The sequence below is a fragment of the Triticum aestivum genome, chromosome 5A (assembly GCF_018294505.1).
Source record: "Triticum aestivum cultivar Chinese Spring chromosome 5A, IWGSC CS RefSeq v2.1, whole genome shotgun sequence".
Classification (NCBI taxonomy): domain Eukaryota; kingdom Viridiplantae; phylum Streptophyta; class Magnoliopsida; order Poales; family Poaceae; genus Triticum; species Triticum aestivum.
The window spans coordinates 527,055,619-527,071,352 of NC_057806.1; positions in this window are offsets into that span (position 1 = coordinate 527,055,619).

The window sequence follows — 15,734 nt, forward strand, 5'->3', positions numbered from 1 at the left end:
GATGAATAAGACTATTCCCGAGCTCTTCGCAATGCTGAAAGCTGCGGAGGTAGAAATCAAGAAGGAGCATCAAGTGTTGATGGTCAACAAGACCACTAGTTTCAAGAAAAAGGGCAAAGGGAAGAAGAAGGGGAACTTCAAAAAGAACGGCAAGCAAGTTGCTACTCCAGAGAAGAAACCCAAACCTGGACCCAAGCCTGAAACTGAGTGCTTCTATTGCAAGCAGACTGGTCACTAGAAGCGGAACTGCCCCAAGTATTTGGCGGATAAGAAGGATGGCAAGGTGAACAAAGGTGTATGTGATATACATGTTATTGATGTGTACCTTACTAATGCTCGCAGTAGCACCTGGGTATTTGATACTGGTTCTGTTGCTAATATTTGCAACTCGAAACAGGGACTACGGATCAAGTGAAGATTGGTTAAGGACGAGGTGACGATGCGCGTGGGAAACGGTTCCAAAGTCGATGTGATCGCAGTCGGCACGCTACCTCTACATCTACCTTCGGGATTAGTATTAGACCTAAATAATTGTTATTTGGTGCCAGCGTTAAGCATGAACATTATATCTGGATCTTGTTTGATGCGAGAGGTTATTCATTTAAATCAAAGAATAATGGTTGTTCTATTTATATGAGTAATATCTTTTATGGTCATGCACCCTTTGAAGAGTGGTCTATTCTTGTTGAATCTCGATAGTAGTAACACACATATTCATAATGTTGAAGCCAAAAAATGCAGAGTTGATAATGAGAGTGCAACTTATTTGTGGCACTGCCGTTTAGGTCATATCGGTGTAAAGCGCATGAAGAAACTCCATACTGATGGACTTTTGGAACCACTTGATTATGAATCACTTGGTACTTGTGAACCGTGCCTCATGGGCAAGATGACTAAAACACCGTTCTCCAGTACTATGGAGAGAGCAACAGATTTGTTGGAAATCATACATACAGATGATTGTGGTCCGATGAATATTGAGGCTCGTGGCGGATATCGTTATTTTCTCACCTTCACAGATGATTTAAGCAGATATGGGTATATCTACTTAATGAACATAAGTCTAAAACATTTGAAAAGTTCAAGGAATTTCAGAGTGAAGTTGAAAATCATCGTAACAAGAAAATAAAGTTTCTACGTTCTGATCGTGGAGGAGAATATTTGAGTTACGAGTTTGGTGTACATTTGAAAAATTGTGGAATAGTTTCGCAACTCATGCCACCTGGAACACCTCAGCATAATGGTGTCTCCGAACGTCGTAATCATACTTTACTGGATATGGTGTGATCTATGATGTCTCTTACCGATTTACCGCTATCATTTTGGGGATACGCTCTAGAGACGGCCGCATTCACATTAAATAGGGCACCATCAAAATCTGTTGAGACGACACCTTATGAACTGTGGTTTGGCAAGAAACCAAAGTTGTCGTTTCTGAAAGTTTGGGGCTGCGATGCTTATGTGAAGAAGCTTCAACCTGATAAGCTCGAACCCAAATCGAAGAAATGTGTCTTCATAGGATATCCAAAGGAAACTATTGGATACACCTTCTATCACAGATCCGAAGGCAAGACTTTTGTTGCTAAATTCGGAAACTTTCTGGAGAAGGAGTTTCTCTCGAAAGAAGTGAGTGGGAGGAAAGTAGAACTTGACGAGGTAACTGTACCTGCTCCCTTATTGGAAAGTAGTACATCACAGAAAACTGTTTCTATGACACCTACACCAGTTAGTGAGGAAGCTAATGATGATGATCATGAAACTTCAGAACAAGATACTACTGAACCTCGTAGATCAACCAGAGTAAGATCCGCACCAGAGTGGTACGGTAATCCCGTTCTAGAAGTCATGCTACTAGATCATGATGAACCTACGAACTATGAAGAAGCAATGGTGAGCCCAAATTCCGCAAAGTGGCTTGAAGCCATGAAATCTGAGATGGGATCCATGTATGAGAACAAAGTATGGACTTTGGTTGACTTGCCCGATGATCGGCAAGCAATTGAGAATAAATGGATCTTCAAGAAGAAGACTGACGCTGAAGGTAATATTACTGTCTACAAAGCTCGACTTGTCGCAAAAGGTTTTCGGCAAGTTCAAGGGATTGACTACGATGAGACCTTCTCACCCGTAGTGATGCTTAAGTCTGTCCGAATCATGTTAGCAATTGCCACATTTTATGATTATGAAATTTGGCAGATGGATGTCAAAACTGCATTCCTGAATGGATTTCTGGAAGAAGAGTTGTATATGATGCAACCAGAAGGTTTTGTCGATCCAAAGGGAGCTAACAAAGTGTGCAAGCTCTAGCGATCCATTTATGGACTGGTGCAAGCCTCTCGGAGTTGGAATAAACGCTTTGATAGTGTGATCAAAGCATTTGGTTTTATACAGACTTTTGGAGAAGCCTGTATTTACAAGAAAGTGAGTGGGAGCTCTGTAGCATTTCTGATATTATATGTAGATGACATATTACTAATTGGAAATGATATAGAATTTCTGGATAGCATAAAGGGATACTTGAATAAGAGTTTTTCAATGAAAGACCTCGGTGAAGCTGCTTACATATTAGGCATTAAGATCTATAGAGATAGATCAAAACGCTTAATTGGACTTTCACAAACCACATACCTTGACAAAGTTTTGAAGAAGTTCAAAATGGATCAAGCAAAGAAAGGGTTCTTGCCTGTGTTACAAGGTGTGAAGTTGAGTAAGACTCAATGTCTAACCACCGCAGAAGATAGAGAGAAAATGAAAGATGTTCCCTATGCTTCAGCCATAGGCTCTATCATGTATGCAATGATGTGTACCAGACCTGATGTGTGCCTTGCTATAAGTCTAGCAGGGAGGTACCAAAGTAATCCAGGAGTGGATCACTGGACAGCGGTCAAGAACATCTTGAAATACCTAAAAAGGACTAAGGATATGTTTCTCGTATATGGAGGTGACAAAGAGCTTGTCATAAACGGTTACGTCGATGCAAGCTTTAACACTGATCCGGATGACTCTAAGTCACAAACCGGATACGTGTTTTTACTAAACGGAGGAGCTGTCAGTTGGTGCAGTTCAAAACAAAGCGTCGTGGCGGGATCTACATGTGAAGCAGAGTACATAGCTGCTTCGGAAGCAGCAAATGAAGGAGTCTGGATGAAGGATTTCATATCCGATCTAGGTGTCATACCTAGTGCATCGTGTCCAATAAAAATCTTTTGTGACAATACTGGTGCAATTGCCTTGGCAAAGGAATCCAGATTTCACAAGAGAACAAGCACATCAAGAGACGCTTCAATTCCATTCGGGATTTAGTCCAAGTGGGAGACATAGAAATTTTCAAGATACATACGGATCTGAATATTGCAGACCCGCTGACTAAGCCTCTTGCATGAGCAAAACATGATCAGCACCAAGGCTCCATGGGTGTTAGAATCATTACTGTGTAATCTAGATTATTGACTCTAGTGCAAGTGGGAGACTAAAGGAAATATGCCCTAGAGGCAATAATAAAGTTATTATTTATTTCCTTATATCATGATAAATGTTTATTATTCATGCTAGAATTGTATTAACCGGAAACATAATACATGTGTGAATACATAGATAAACAAAGTGTCACTAGTACGCCTCTACTTGACTAGCTCGTTAATCAAAGATGGTTATGTTTCCTAACCATAAACAATGAGTTGTTATTTGATTAACGGGATCACATCATTGAGAGAATGGTCTGATTGACATGACCCATTCCATTAGCTTAGCACCCGATCGTTTAGTATGTTGCTATTGCTTTCTTCATGACTTATATATGTTCCTATAACTATGAGATTATGCAACTCCCGTTTACCGGAGGAACACTTTGGGTACTACCAAACGTCACAACGTAACTGGGTGATTATAAAGGAGTACTACAGGTGTCTCCAAAGGTACATGTTGGGTTGGCGTATTTCGAGATTAGGTTTTGTAACTCCGATTGTCGGAGAGGTATCTCTGGGCCCTCTCGGTAATGCACATCACTTAAAGCCTTGCAAGCATTGCAACTAAATGAGTTAGTTGCGGGATGATGTATTACAGAACGAGTAAAGAGACTTGCCGGCAACGAGATTGAACTAGGTATTGGAATACCGACGATCGAATCTCGGGCAAGTAACATACCGATGACAAAGGGAACGACGTATGTTGTTATGCGGTCTGACCGATAAAGATCTTCGTAGAATATGTAGGAGCCAATATGGGCATCCAGGTCCTGCTATTGGTTATTGACTGGAGACATGTCTCGGTCATGTCTACATTGTTCTCGAACCCGTAGGGTCCGCACGCTTAAGGTTACGATGACAGTTATATTATGAGTTTATGCATTTTGATGTACCAAAGGTTGTTCGGAGTCCCGAATGTGATCACGGACATGATGAGGAGTCTCGAAATGGTCAAGACATAAATATTGATATATTGGAAGCCTATGTTTGGATATCGGAAGTGTTCCGGGTGAAATCGAGATTTTACCGGAGTACCGGGAGGTTACCGGAACCCCCCGGGAGCTAAATGGGCCATGATGAGCCTTAGTGGAAAAGAGAAGAGGCAGCCCTACATGGGCCGTGCGCCGCTCCCCTCCCTTGGTCCAAATAGGACAAGGAGAGGGGGCCAGCCCCTCTCTCTTTTCTCCCCTCCGCGAATCCTATTCCAACTAGGATTGGGGGGGGGCGCGCCCTCCTTGGCCGGCCAGCCTCCCCCCCTTTAGTCCTTTATATACTGAGGCAGAGGCACCCTAGAACACACAAGTTGATCCACGTGATCTATTCCTTAGCCGTATGCGGCGCCCCCAGCCACCATAGTCCTCGATAATATGTAGCGGTGCTTAGGCGAAGCCCTGCAGCAGTAGCACGTCAAGATCGTCACCACGCCGTCGTGCTAACGGAACTCTTCCCCGACACTTTGCTGGATCAGAGTCCGGGGATCGTCATCGAGCTGAACGTGTGCTAGAACTCGGAGGTGCCGTAGTTTCGGTGCTTGATCAGTCGGATCGTGAAGACGTACGACTACATCAAACAAACACTTACATTGTCGATCTACTAGGTATGTAGATCATACTCCTCCTCTCGTTGCTATGCATCACCATGATCTTGCATGTCCGTAGGAAATTTTTTGAAATTACTATGAAACCCAACAAATGAAACTGTCATCGTAACGTTAAGCGTGCGGACCCTATGGGTTCGAGAATAATGTAGACATGACCGAGACACGTCTCCGGTCAATAACCAATAGCGGAACCTGGATGCTCATATTGGCTCCTACATAATCTATGAAGATCTTTTATTGGTCAGATCGCATAACAACATACGTTGTTCCCTTTGTCATCGGTATGTTACTTGTCCGAGATTTGATCGTCGATATCTCAATACCTAGTTCAATCTCGTTACCGGCAAGTCTCTTTACTCGTTTCGTAATACATCATCCCGTAGCTAACTTATTAGTTGCAATGCTTGCAAGGCTTATGTGATGTGCATTACCGAGAGGGCCCAGAGATACCTCTCCGACAATCAGAGTGACAAATCCTAATCTCGAAATACGCCAACCCAACAAGTACCTTCAGAGACACCTGTAGAGCACCTTTATAATCACCCAGTTACGTTGTGATGTTTGGTAGCACACAAAGTGTTCCTCCGGTAAACGGGAGTTGCATAATCTCATAGTCATAGGAACATGTATAAGTCATGAAGAAAGCAATAGCATCAAACTAAACGATCAAGTGCTAAGCTAACGAAATGGGTCAAGTCAATCACATCATTCTCCTAATGATGTGATCCCGTTAATCAAATGACAACTCATGTCTATGGCTAGGAAACTTAACCATCTTCGATCAACGAGCTAGTCAAGTAGAGGCATACTAGTGACACTATGTTTGTCTATGTATTCACACATGTATTATGTCTCCGGTTAATACAATTCTAGCATGAATAATAAACATTTATCATGATATAAGGAAATAAATAATAACTTTATTATTGCCTCTAGGGCATATTTCCTTCAAGGTGCACCCGACATATGGGCTTGGGTAGCACGATCAATGGTTAGAATGGTGATTTGTTATCCAATACTCTAAGAATGAATTGCGACCATTATCTCCAAAGCAATAGGGTTGCTAGGAGTACAGAATCCAAGCAACACCGTTCACTTGTTGGCATTCCGGTTAGAATCAACATTGGGACCAAGAAAGAATGGTGATGGTGAGAAGTATCACCTATATCAAGAATTCTTAAGAGGTGGTGAAATTCCCACAATATTCTTGACATAAAAAGAAGGTGATACTTCAAGGTAAAGGAGAATAAAAGCTGGATAGCAAGGATCTCCAGGTATACCCAAAACACGAACAAGTTTGTGTTGAACGGAAGGCAATAAAGTGGTCGATGATAACACCAATCATCAAGGACAAGGATGTTATTTATCATCATGAATTCAATTGATATCTTGGAAGACCTCGGAATGTTGATGATGATCACGACACAATTGTCGAGGGGTTTCCAGAAGTTGTAACCGATCGGCGATGACATCAAGTCAACGGAATGATGAAGCGAAAAGTTATTGAAACCATAGGTACGACACAAACTTTAAATCAAGCTTGTTGTTCGAGGTGAAACGATAAGACAAGGAGGATCGACGTAAGCTTTGCTCACCGCTGAAAGTTATGCTCCGGGAACAAGGACCACGTAGCACAATTAAAATCAGCATGGTAATGATATAGCCAATTAGGCTAGGAATGATATGATCGAGTATTAAATTTGTAAGCAATGAAGAGTTCTAATACTTGTTGAATCGCAACGCGAACTCGATTCAGTTATCGATGTCTTTGAGTGTTTAATAACTCAGAGCCCGTGAAAAAAAATGAATCGGTGAGAATGTAGTAAGTGATGAAGAACTCATAAGAAGTTATGCAGTTTCGTGATAATCTCAAGATACCAGGGGGTAATACTCAACGACGGATCAAAGTAGAGGTTGGACCGGGGTATTGATCCATAGAAGTCAAGTGCTTAAACTTGCGCGAGAAATGGGATCAAAGAACATATGGTTGGAAGCACGATTGCAAAGGATCAATTCACCGATACCAAAGCATATTATATCAAGGAAATATTTATTATTACAAGAAGCTTTCATGATAGGATCTACATCGTGTACATGGGCATGAACACAAAGTTCAAGGTCGACTCCCACTTCTTCAATGCATAACCTTTCATTCACTGCTCTCGATAAAAAGGATTTCAGTGTCAAAACCTACCTGGTGAATTACCAGAGGAGTATGACCCGTGAAAACTTTCGGGTTTACACAGATTAAGGAAGGCATAGGTTCAACCCATCAGGGCCTCTTAGGAACATATACCACAAACTTCAGGAGTAAATGACACAAGCTCGAAAGTAGAGCATGTTCGACAAAGCAGAGGATACAATTTACCAAAGGAATTATGTATCCGAGAAAATACTCATAAAGTTATTGAATATGAAGGACATTGTCGGATAAAATCCAATAAAGGATCTGGTGGTCCACAAGGGATCTGATGTGAGCATCGGTACTCAACCAGAAGAAGAAAGAAAGCTAGGAGATTAGATTATTGAAACAACTGACTAATTTGAAGCTCAAATGCAAAGGAATTATGAGCTCCAAATCAAGGGATCAGAACAAACGCTCTGGTTAAGGATGGATAAGTTGAATAGACTTAGGGGTACGATCGACGACAATTTGATTGGTCGAGAACCAGCTCTTCATCAAAATGACGTCTGAGCCAGAAGGATAAATTCGAGGATTTGACTGAGGATTGCGTGCAATCACGGCATATTGTATCAAGGAGCTCGAAATTAAAGTGACGAAGGATACTAATGAATATTGCCTAGTCATATGGAACACAATCCTAATGCAAGCAAACATGTATTTGCAGAGCAATAGCGGGCAGAGGATTACCGGATGATCAGATAGTATTTCAATGTATCTTGTGAATCCTATGAACAATGGGGAAAGAACGGATACTCAGTAAGTGCGAGGAATTATCCGTAGGGGGTATTCATGTGGCAAGAACTACAAGGCGGTAATCTCAAAGGATTCTAATAATAGAGAGAATTTCGGCATATCTTGTAATAACAAGATCAACTGGGAATAAAAGTAAGAACGACAGGTGTATGTATTTATCCATAGGGATATTTCGATGGTAGAGAATTGCAAAGGCAACGAGCACAAAGTCTCGAGATAACATTGAGAGTATTTTCGAAATCCTTCGGTGCATGAAGCAATCATCTGGAGTAAGAGGCTCTCTGGTAGGAAGTAATTACGAGAACCTAGAGTTAGAGTTAGCAAAATCATTTAACCCGTATAGAAGAGAGATCAGAGTCCCAGGGTATAGACGAGGAGTAAAAGATCCTAATACCACCCAAATGGCGATGTGGGCCCGTAAGACACACAACCATGTTAGTAAAAAAATTGTAATGTCTAGACTCGACTTCGGCCAAGGAGTGTGGAAGGGGGATTCCTACAGGCAGTCTGCTCTGATACCAACTTGTGACGCCCCCGATTTGATCGTACACTAATCATACACGCAAACGTGTACGATCAAGATCAGGGACTCACGAGAAGATATCACAACACAACTCTACAAAAAAAAGTCATACAAGCATCATATTACAAGCCAGGGGCCTCAAGGGCTCGAATACAAGAGCTCGATCATAGATGAGTCAGCAGAAGCAATAATATCTGAGTACAGACATAAGTTAAATAAGTTTGCCTTAAGAAGGCTAGCACAAACTGGGATACAGATCGAAAGAGGCGCATGCCTCCTGCCTGGGATCCTCCTAAACTACTCCTGGTCGTCGTCAGTGGCCTGCACGTAGTAGTAGGCACCTCCAGTGTAGTAGGAGTCATCATCGACTGTGGCGTCTGGCTCCTGGGCTCCATCGTCTGGTACTTGGAAAGGGGGAAAGGGGGAGCAAAGCAACCGTGAGTACTCATCCAAAGTACTCGCAAGCAAGGAGCTACACTACATATGTATGCATTGGTATCAATGAAATAGGGTAGTATATGTGGACTGAACTACAGAATGCCAGAATAAGAGGGGGATAGCTAGTCCTGTCGAAGACTACGCTTCTGGCCTCCTCCATCTTGCAGCATATAGAAGAGAGTAGATGGTAAGTTCACCAAGTAACATCGCATAGCATAATCCTAATCGGTGATCCTTCCCTCGTTGCCCTGTGAGAGAGCGATCACCGGTTGTATCTGGCACTTGGAAGGGTGTGTTTTATTAAGTATCCGATTCTAGTTGTCATAAGGTCAAGGTACAACTTCGGGTCGTCCTTTTACCGAGGGACACGGCTATTCGAATAGATAAACTTCCCTGCAGGGGTGCACCACATTTCCCAACACGCTCGATTCTCTTTGTCCGGACACACTTTCTTAGGTCATGCCCGGCCTCGAAAGATCAACACGTCGCAGCCCTACCTAGGCACAACAGAGAGGTCAGCACGCCGGTCTAAATCATATGGCGCAGGGGTTTGGGCCCATCGCCCATTGCACACCTGCACGTTGCGAACGCGGGCGGCGAGCAGACCTAGCCTCCCTTATACAAGAGCAGGCGTTCCAGTCCAACCCAGCGCGCGCCGCACAGTCGCTGACGTCACGAAGGCTTCGGCTGATACCACAACATCGAGGGCCCATAATTGTTCCCGCGTAGTTGGTTAGTGTGTATAGGCCAGTGGCCAGACTCAGATCAAATACCAAGATCTCGTTAAGCGTGTTATGTTGAAATAACCGCGGACGTCGACCAGGGCCAGGCCCACCTCTCTCCTAGGTGGTCTCAACCTACCCTGTCGCTCCGCCACAAAGATCCACTCAGAGGGCCGTCGGGACAAACGTCCTTTCGGACCCAATCCGTGAATCACTCGCGGGTACTCTATGAGCCGACCCGTCTTTAGTCATCACATGTATCATGTATATGTATATAAGTATATACCCGTGATCACCTCCCTAGTGATCACGGCCCGATAGTATAGCACGGCAGAAGGACAAGAATGTAGGGCCACTGATGATAAACTAGCATCCTATACTAAGCATTTAGGATTGCAAGTAAGGTATAAATAACTGTAGCAACAATGACAGGCTATGCATCAGAATAGGATTAACGGAAAGCAGTAACATGCTACACTACTCTAATGCAAGCAGTAGAGATAAGAATAGGCGATATCTGGTGATCGAAGGGGGGGCTTGCCTGGTTGCTCTGGCAAGTAGGGGTCGTCAACAGCGTAGTCGATCGGGGCACCAGCAGCGGCATCAGTCTCGTAGTCTACCGGAGAGAAGAGGGGGAAGAAACAATGAATACAATGCAAACAGATGCACATCGATACATGACATGACAAGTAACGGTACTAGGTGTGCCCTAACGCAGTAGGAGGTGATACCGGCCAAGGGGGAAAACAACCAGGAAAGTATCCTGGTGTTTCGCGTTTTCGGACAGATGAACCAGAGGGGGAAGTTGAGTGTTCGCTATGCTAGGGATGTGTGGCGGACGAACGGGCTGCGTATCCGGATTCGTCTCGTCGTTCTGAACAACTTTCATGTATAAAGTATTTTCATCCGAGTTATGGTTTATTTTATATTAATTTTCAAAGTTTTAAATATTTTCTAAAATTTCCCGATTTAAATTAATTTGAAAACTAAAATACCTAAACTGCTACTGGTACACAGAGAAGTGTACCCAATAGTGTGCAAGAGGCTGACATTTGGGGTCCAGTGGGCTGAGTCAACATGTACAGTCAGCAGTTGACCAGGGTCAGCGGGGCCCGCATGTCATTGACTCTTACTCCTTCCGTTCTGAATTACTTGTCATAGGTATGGATGTATCTAGATGTATTTTAGTTCTAGATACATCCATTTCTGTACGAGTAATTTGAAACCGAGAGAGTACTTTTTAACAGGGTTGTGTTTTAATTTAATTTATCCTAATTAGTAGGTGGGGCCGTGTTGTTAGTGTCTATTAGAAGTTAGCTAATTTGATTAATTAGATTAGTTCCTAATCTAATCTGCTGGGGCCCGTGTGTCGGTGGCACGTGCCAGCCACTATGTGGCTGTGCTCACGCACGAGCACACCCTGAGGCGGGGAGCCGGCGGTTGGCGAACATGGCATCCGGCCACGGCAGAGCGGCTCCGGGGACTACGTGAGCAGCTGCGGCTAGAGCCATCGCGGGCGGGGCCAGCGGCAGGCGGTAGCAGCATGGGCGTGCGATAGGGGCGACCAGCAACGGCGGGGGCGCACACATGGCAAATGGATGTATTGTGCGTGCAGATTCTAGAATGTTAACTCTAGCTCAGTAAGAACATGAAAGTTGTATGACAGGATTGAAACCTGACTCTCCTGTACACCCTCATGTTCATGTTCTTACTAAGCTAGAGTTAACATTCTAGAATCTGCATGCACAATACATCCATTTGCCATGTTCTTTTCTGCTATGTTTCACTTCCAATATGTGTTTACTTATGTATCATACACCTTTCGTTATATGGATTTATTCATTTGATATCCAGCATCCGGCAGATAGCTTTAACCTAAATGTTGTGACAAGTGCCTCGCATTGCTACCACTATTTTCTCTTTAGTATTTTATTAGCACATCAAACTTTGTTCCCTAGATGATCAATTTGTTTCTACTGTTTGTGAAATCCCTTATTTTGTACTCCCTCCGTCCCAAAATAATCAGATTGAAGTAGTCTATTATAGCCCATGGGCCAGAAACTTATTTTGTGACGGAGAGAATATGTGACTCACTATCGTACTATAGTACATATTTTCAAATATGTCAGTGTATAGCATGAAGTTGATACTTGTTCGGTTGTAGGATTCAAACAAAATATGGTACTTCTTTTTGCAGGTTATTTGTTTGACATACATGACAAATACTCGCTCAACGACCTCTCTTTGACAATTTCCGGCCCATGGGCTATGATAGGAGATTTCAATCTGATTTTGCGCCCGCTGACAAATCAACTGCTAACTTCAACTCAAGTGAGGTTCTTCTTTTTTCTGATGCTATTCAGACAATGCAGATGCAAGACCTCCCTCTTCTTGATCGGCTGTTTACGTGTCTAACCAACAGCACTTGCCCACTTTAGTGAGACTTGATCGTGCGTTGGTTAACATTGCCAGGGTTCAAAAATTCCCAGATAGCTCTCAGACCTCTACTGATCCATGTCTGACCATGTTCCCATCCAACTTGCTGCCGCTACTCAAATCCTGAAACCTGCGATTTTTCGTCTTACCAACGCTCTTCTTGCAAACTCTAGTTTCTGGAATCAGGTTGCTACAAATTAGGCCAGCGTCAGTTCGCGGCACTGCTTGAGGGGTTTGGTAGCCAAAATGCTAGACTTACGAAAGAAACTACGTACGCTTACGTAACTTGACTAACAACTAATCCCTCCGCGCCCCTATTTCAGCTGGGTGGGGTCCCTCCCCTAATTCCCTTCAACAGAAAAAGGACACCTAAGCTGTTACATTAGTTTACGTACAATAGCTACGTAGGTGTAGCATTGCTCGTTTGGTAGCTATGCTTGCCTTGTGCCTCAAGCGCACTCATGATGGGACTGAAAAATGGTCGGCCAACTATTGTCTCCCTTCCATCCTGGCCAAGAATTGCCGTACAGCCATCAATCTCCTGGACAAGCTCCAGGAATCTCGTCTGCTTTCTGTCCTTGAGCTTTAGCTTAGGACGGCCGTGAAACTTGCTCTCCATCGCCTTAATGCTGAATTGGTGGCATACTTGAGGCAAAGGGCTAAGATTAGAGACTACGTTCTGGGGGATGAAAATTCTGCTTATTTGCACGTTTGCCAGTTGGTTCGATACATTAAAAACCAAATTAAATCTCTAGTAGTGGCTGGCTCCACCTTCACCTCTCACTTAGACAAAGAGCGCATCATTTTGGACTTTTACAAGAACCTAGTTGGGATCACTCCGTCACGTTCTCCTTCGATCTAGCTAATCTGATGACCGGCTCCTCGCTCTCTGTTTCGCAAGCTAGGGACATCGTGAGACCTTTCACGATGGACGAGATCGAACTTTCTCTTTGGGGTATGAATGACAATGTTAGTCCCGGCCAGGACGGCTCTGTTCATGCATTCAATCTAGTCAAGGAAGACTTGCTTAAAAATCTTCTACTCCCTCTGTTCCTAAATATTTGGTTTTTTAGACATTTTAAATAGACTACAACATAAGGATGTATGTAGACATATTTTAAAATGTAGATTCACTCATTTTGCTTCATATGTAGTCACTTGTTGAAATCTTTAGAAAGATAAATATTTGGGAACGGAGGGAGTAAGTGATTTTCATAATTGTTCGGCCGGCTTGCGGCGCATCAACAAAGCATATATTGTGTTGTTGCCTAAAAAGTTGGGTGCTAAGTTGCTAACCAACTTGAGAACTACAGACCGGTCTCCCTCCAGAACTGTGCGGTCAAGATTGCATCCAAATGCTTAGCTAACAGAGCGCAGGGTTTCATGCCTGATCTTATTCACCAAGGCCAAACAGGTTTTCTCGGGGTAGAGGAATAGCTGATGATTTCCTCCATGCCGCTGATATCGTTCAACCTTGCTTCGAAAGGAAAATCCAAACCATTGTTTTAAAGCTGGACTTTCATAAAGCTTTATTTTCGAGAAAACGCAAAAATATTTTGTTTTTCATTTCATTGAAAAGAAGAGGAGTTCAGTACAGCCTCCCATGAGGGGAAGATACATGATAGTTGTTTAGTGTACATCCCAAGTTGTCGGGTAACAACATTTGGAGACCAAGGGCTCCAGCCCTAGACCATAGAGTAGCTTCCTCCTTGATGCGCGCGATGGGTTGGAGGCAGAGGGGATGGTGCCATCGAAGACGCACGCTTTCCTTTGCTTCCAAACCATCTGTGGGTCAGAAGCGTGGCTGAGGCAAGGCCCTTGCGCAGCGGCTTGGGGGTGGAGTGCTTGGCGATTTCCCACCAACTATCGAGGGTTGCGTCAGGCTCGGGGGGTGGCACGTCAATCGCAGCCAGGAGAAGATGTCGTGCCAGACTTGACATGCAAAGGGCCAGCTGACAAGGAGATGCTAGATGGTTTCCATGGCCTGGTCACATAGGAGGTATTTGGGTGGTGTTGCAGTTTGCGGTCCAGCAGCGATCTTTATTGGCCAACCAGTGGAAGAACTTGACGCGAGGAGGCGCCCAACTCTTCCAGATCAGTTTTCAAGCATCGCATGCAGTGAAACCGTGGAAGGTGGCGCTGTAGCGGGAACTAGCGGTGTAAATGCCTTCGGTGCTCCTTTTCCAGGTGTCCACAAAGCTTTTGATTCCGTCTCTTGGGATGCTATGACTGCTATTTTACTTGCCAAAGGCATCCCTTTGCTTTGGGATCACTGGATCAACCTCATAAACAACACTGCAAACTCTGCTATTCTGCGAAATGGGAAACCTGGCCCGTGGTTTCCTTGCCGGCGTGGTCTAAGACAAGGAGACCCTCTATCACCCTTCCTTTTCATTGTGGTCGCTGACGTGCTCCAACGCGTGATCATCCATGCCTCTGAATATGGCATGCTCACTCATCCTCTCAATAACTCTTTGTCGTGTCCGTTCCTTCAATATGCTGACGACACGTTGATAGTTCTTCCGGCGGTTGCGGAACAACTTCATCACCTAAAACGGCTGCTCTTACAATTTTCTGAGGCCATTGGGCTCTCTATAAATTTCCACAAAAGTACTTTCTCTCCAATTCACATCGCCTCGGCTACCTCTCTTAGCCTTGCTGAGATCTTAGGATGTCTTGTGGTCGGTTTCCCTCAATCTTACCTAGTTTGCCCCTCAACTTCCAAACTAAACATTTATGTTTTCCTTTTTATCATTGATAAAATTGATCGCCGCTTGGCGGGTTGGCGGGGCCTTCTGCTTACGTTGGCCAGTAGGGCCATCCTCGCTCGTGCGGCTCTTCGTGCCCTTCCTATATATGCTATGAGTGCGTTGCTGCTGCCAGTTGGGACACTCCAGGAAATCGACAAAAGTTGCCACGCATTTTTTTGGTCTTGGCAAGACACCACTACGGGCGGACAATGCAAAGTAGCGTGGGACCTTGTGTGTGCTCTGTTTTCGAATGGGGCGCTCCAGGAAATCGACAAAAGCTGCCATGCATTTTTCTGGTCTTGGCAAGACACCACTACGTGCGGACAATGCAAAGTAGCGTGGGACCTTGTGTGTGCTCTGTTTTCGAATGGGGGTCCATATGAATGTGTGCCTTCTCCCCAGACATCTTTCTAGACTTCATGACTCTGGTTCCATGCCTCCTCCAAACTACATCGTTAACAAGTATGGATGGTCCCCTATTTGTACGTTGGGCAACGCCGCCACGCCGGTTTGTAGGATATTTTCAAAAGCCTGAATTTCTTCCGGTCCATCACCTCTGTTAAAATCGGCGATGGGGCTACCACCTCATTCTGGAATGATCTTTGGCTACCCAACCGGTGACGTCTGGCTGCGAGCTCTGATGGACAAAGTTCACTCTACCGTTCTCATTGCAATTCTCTGGAACACCTGTAAGTGTTGTAATGCTAAGATTATTTGAAATGAGACTCTTCACCCACCACATTGCTAGGGTTGCGGCTGATGACCTGGCGCTATGGTCACACAGATGCAAGAATATCCAACGACAAGCTCTACTACGGACCGGGGCTCTATGTTGTCACACCTTGTTGTGAGATTGCAATTTC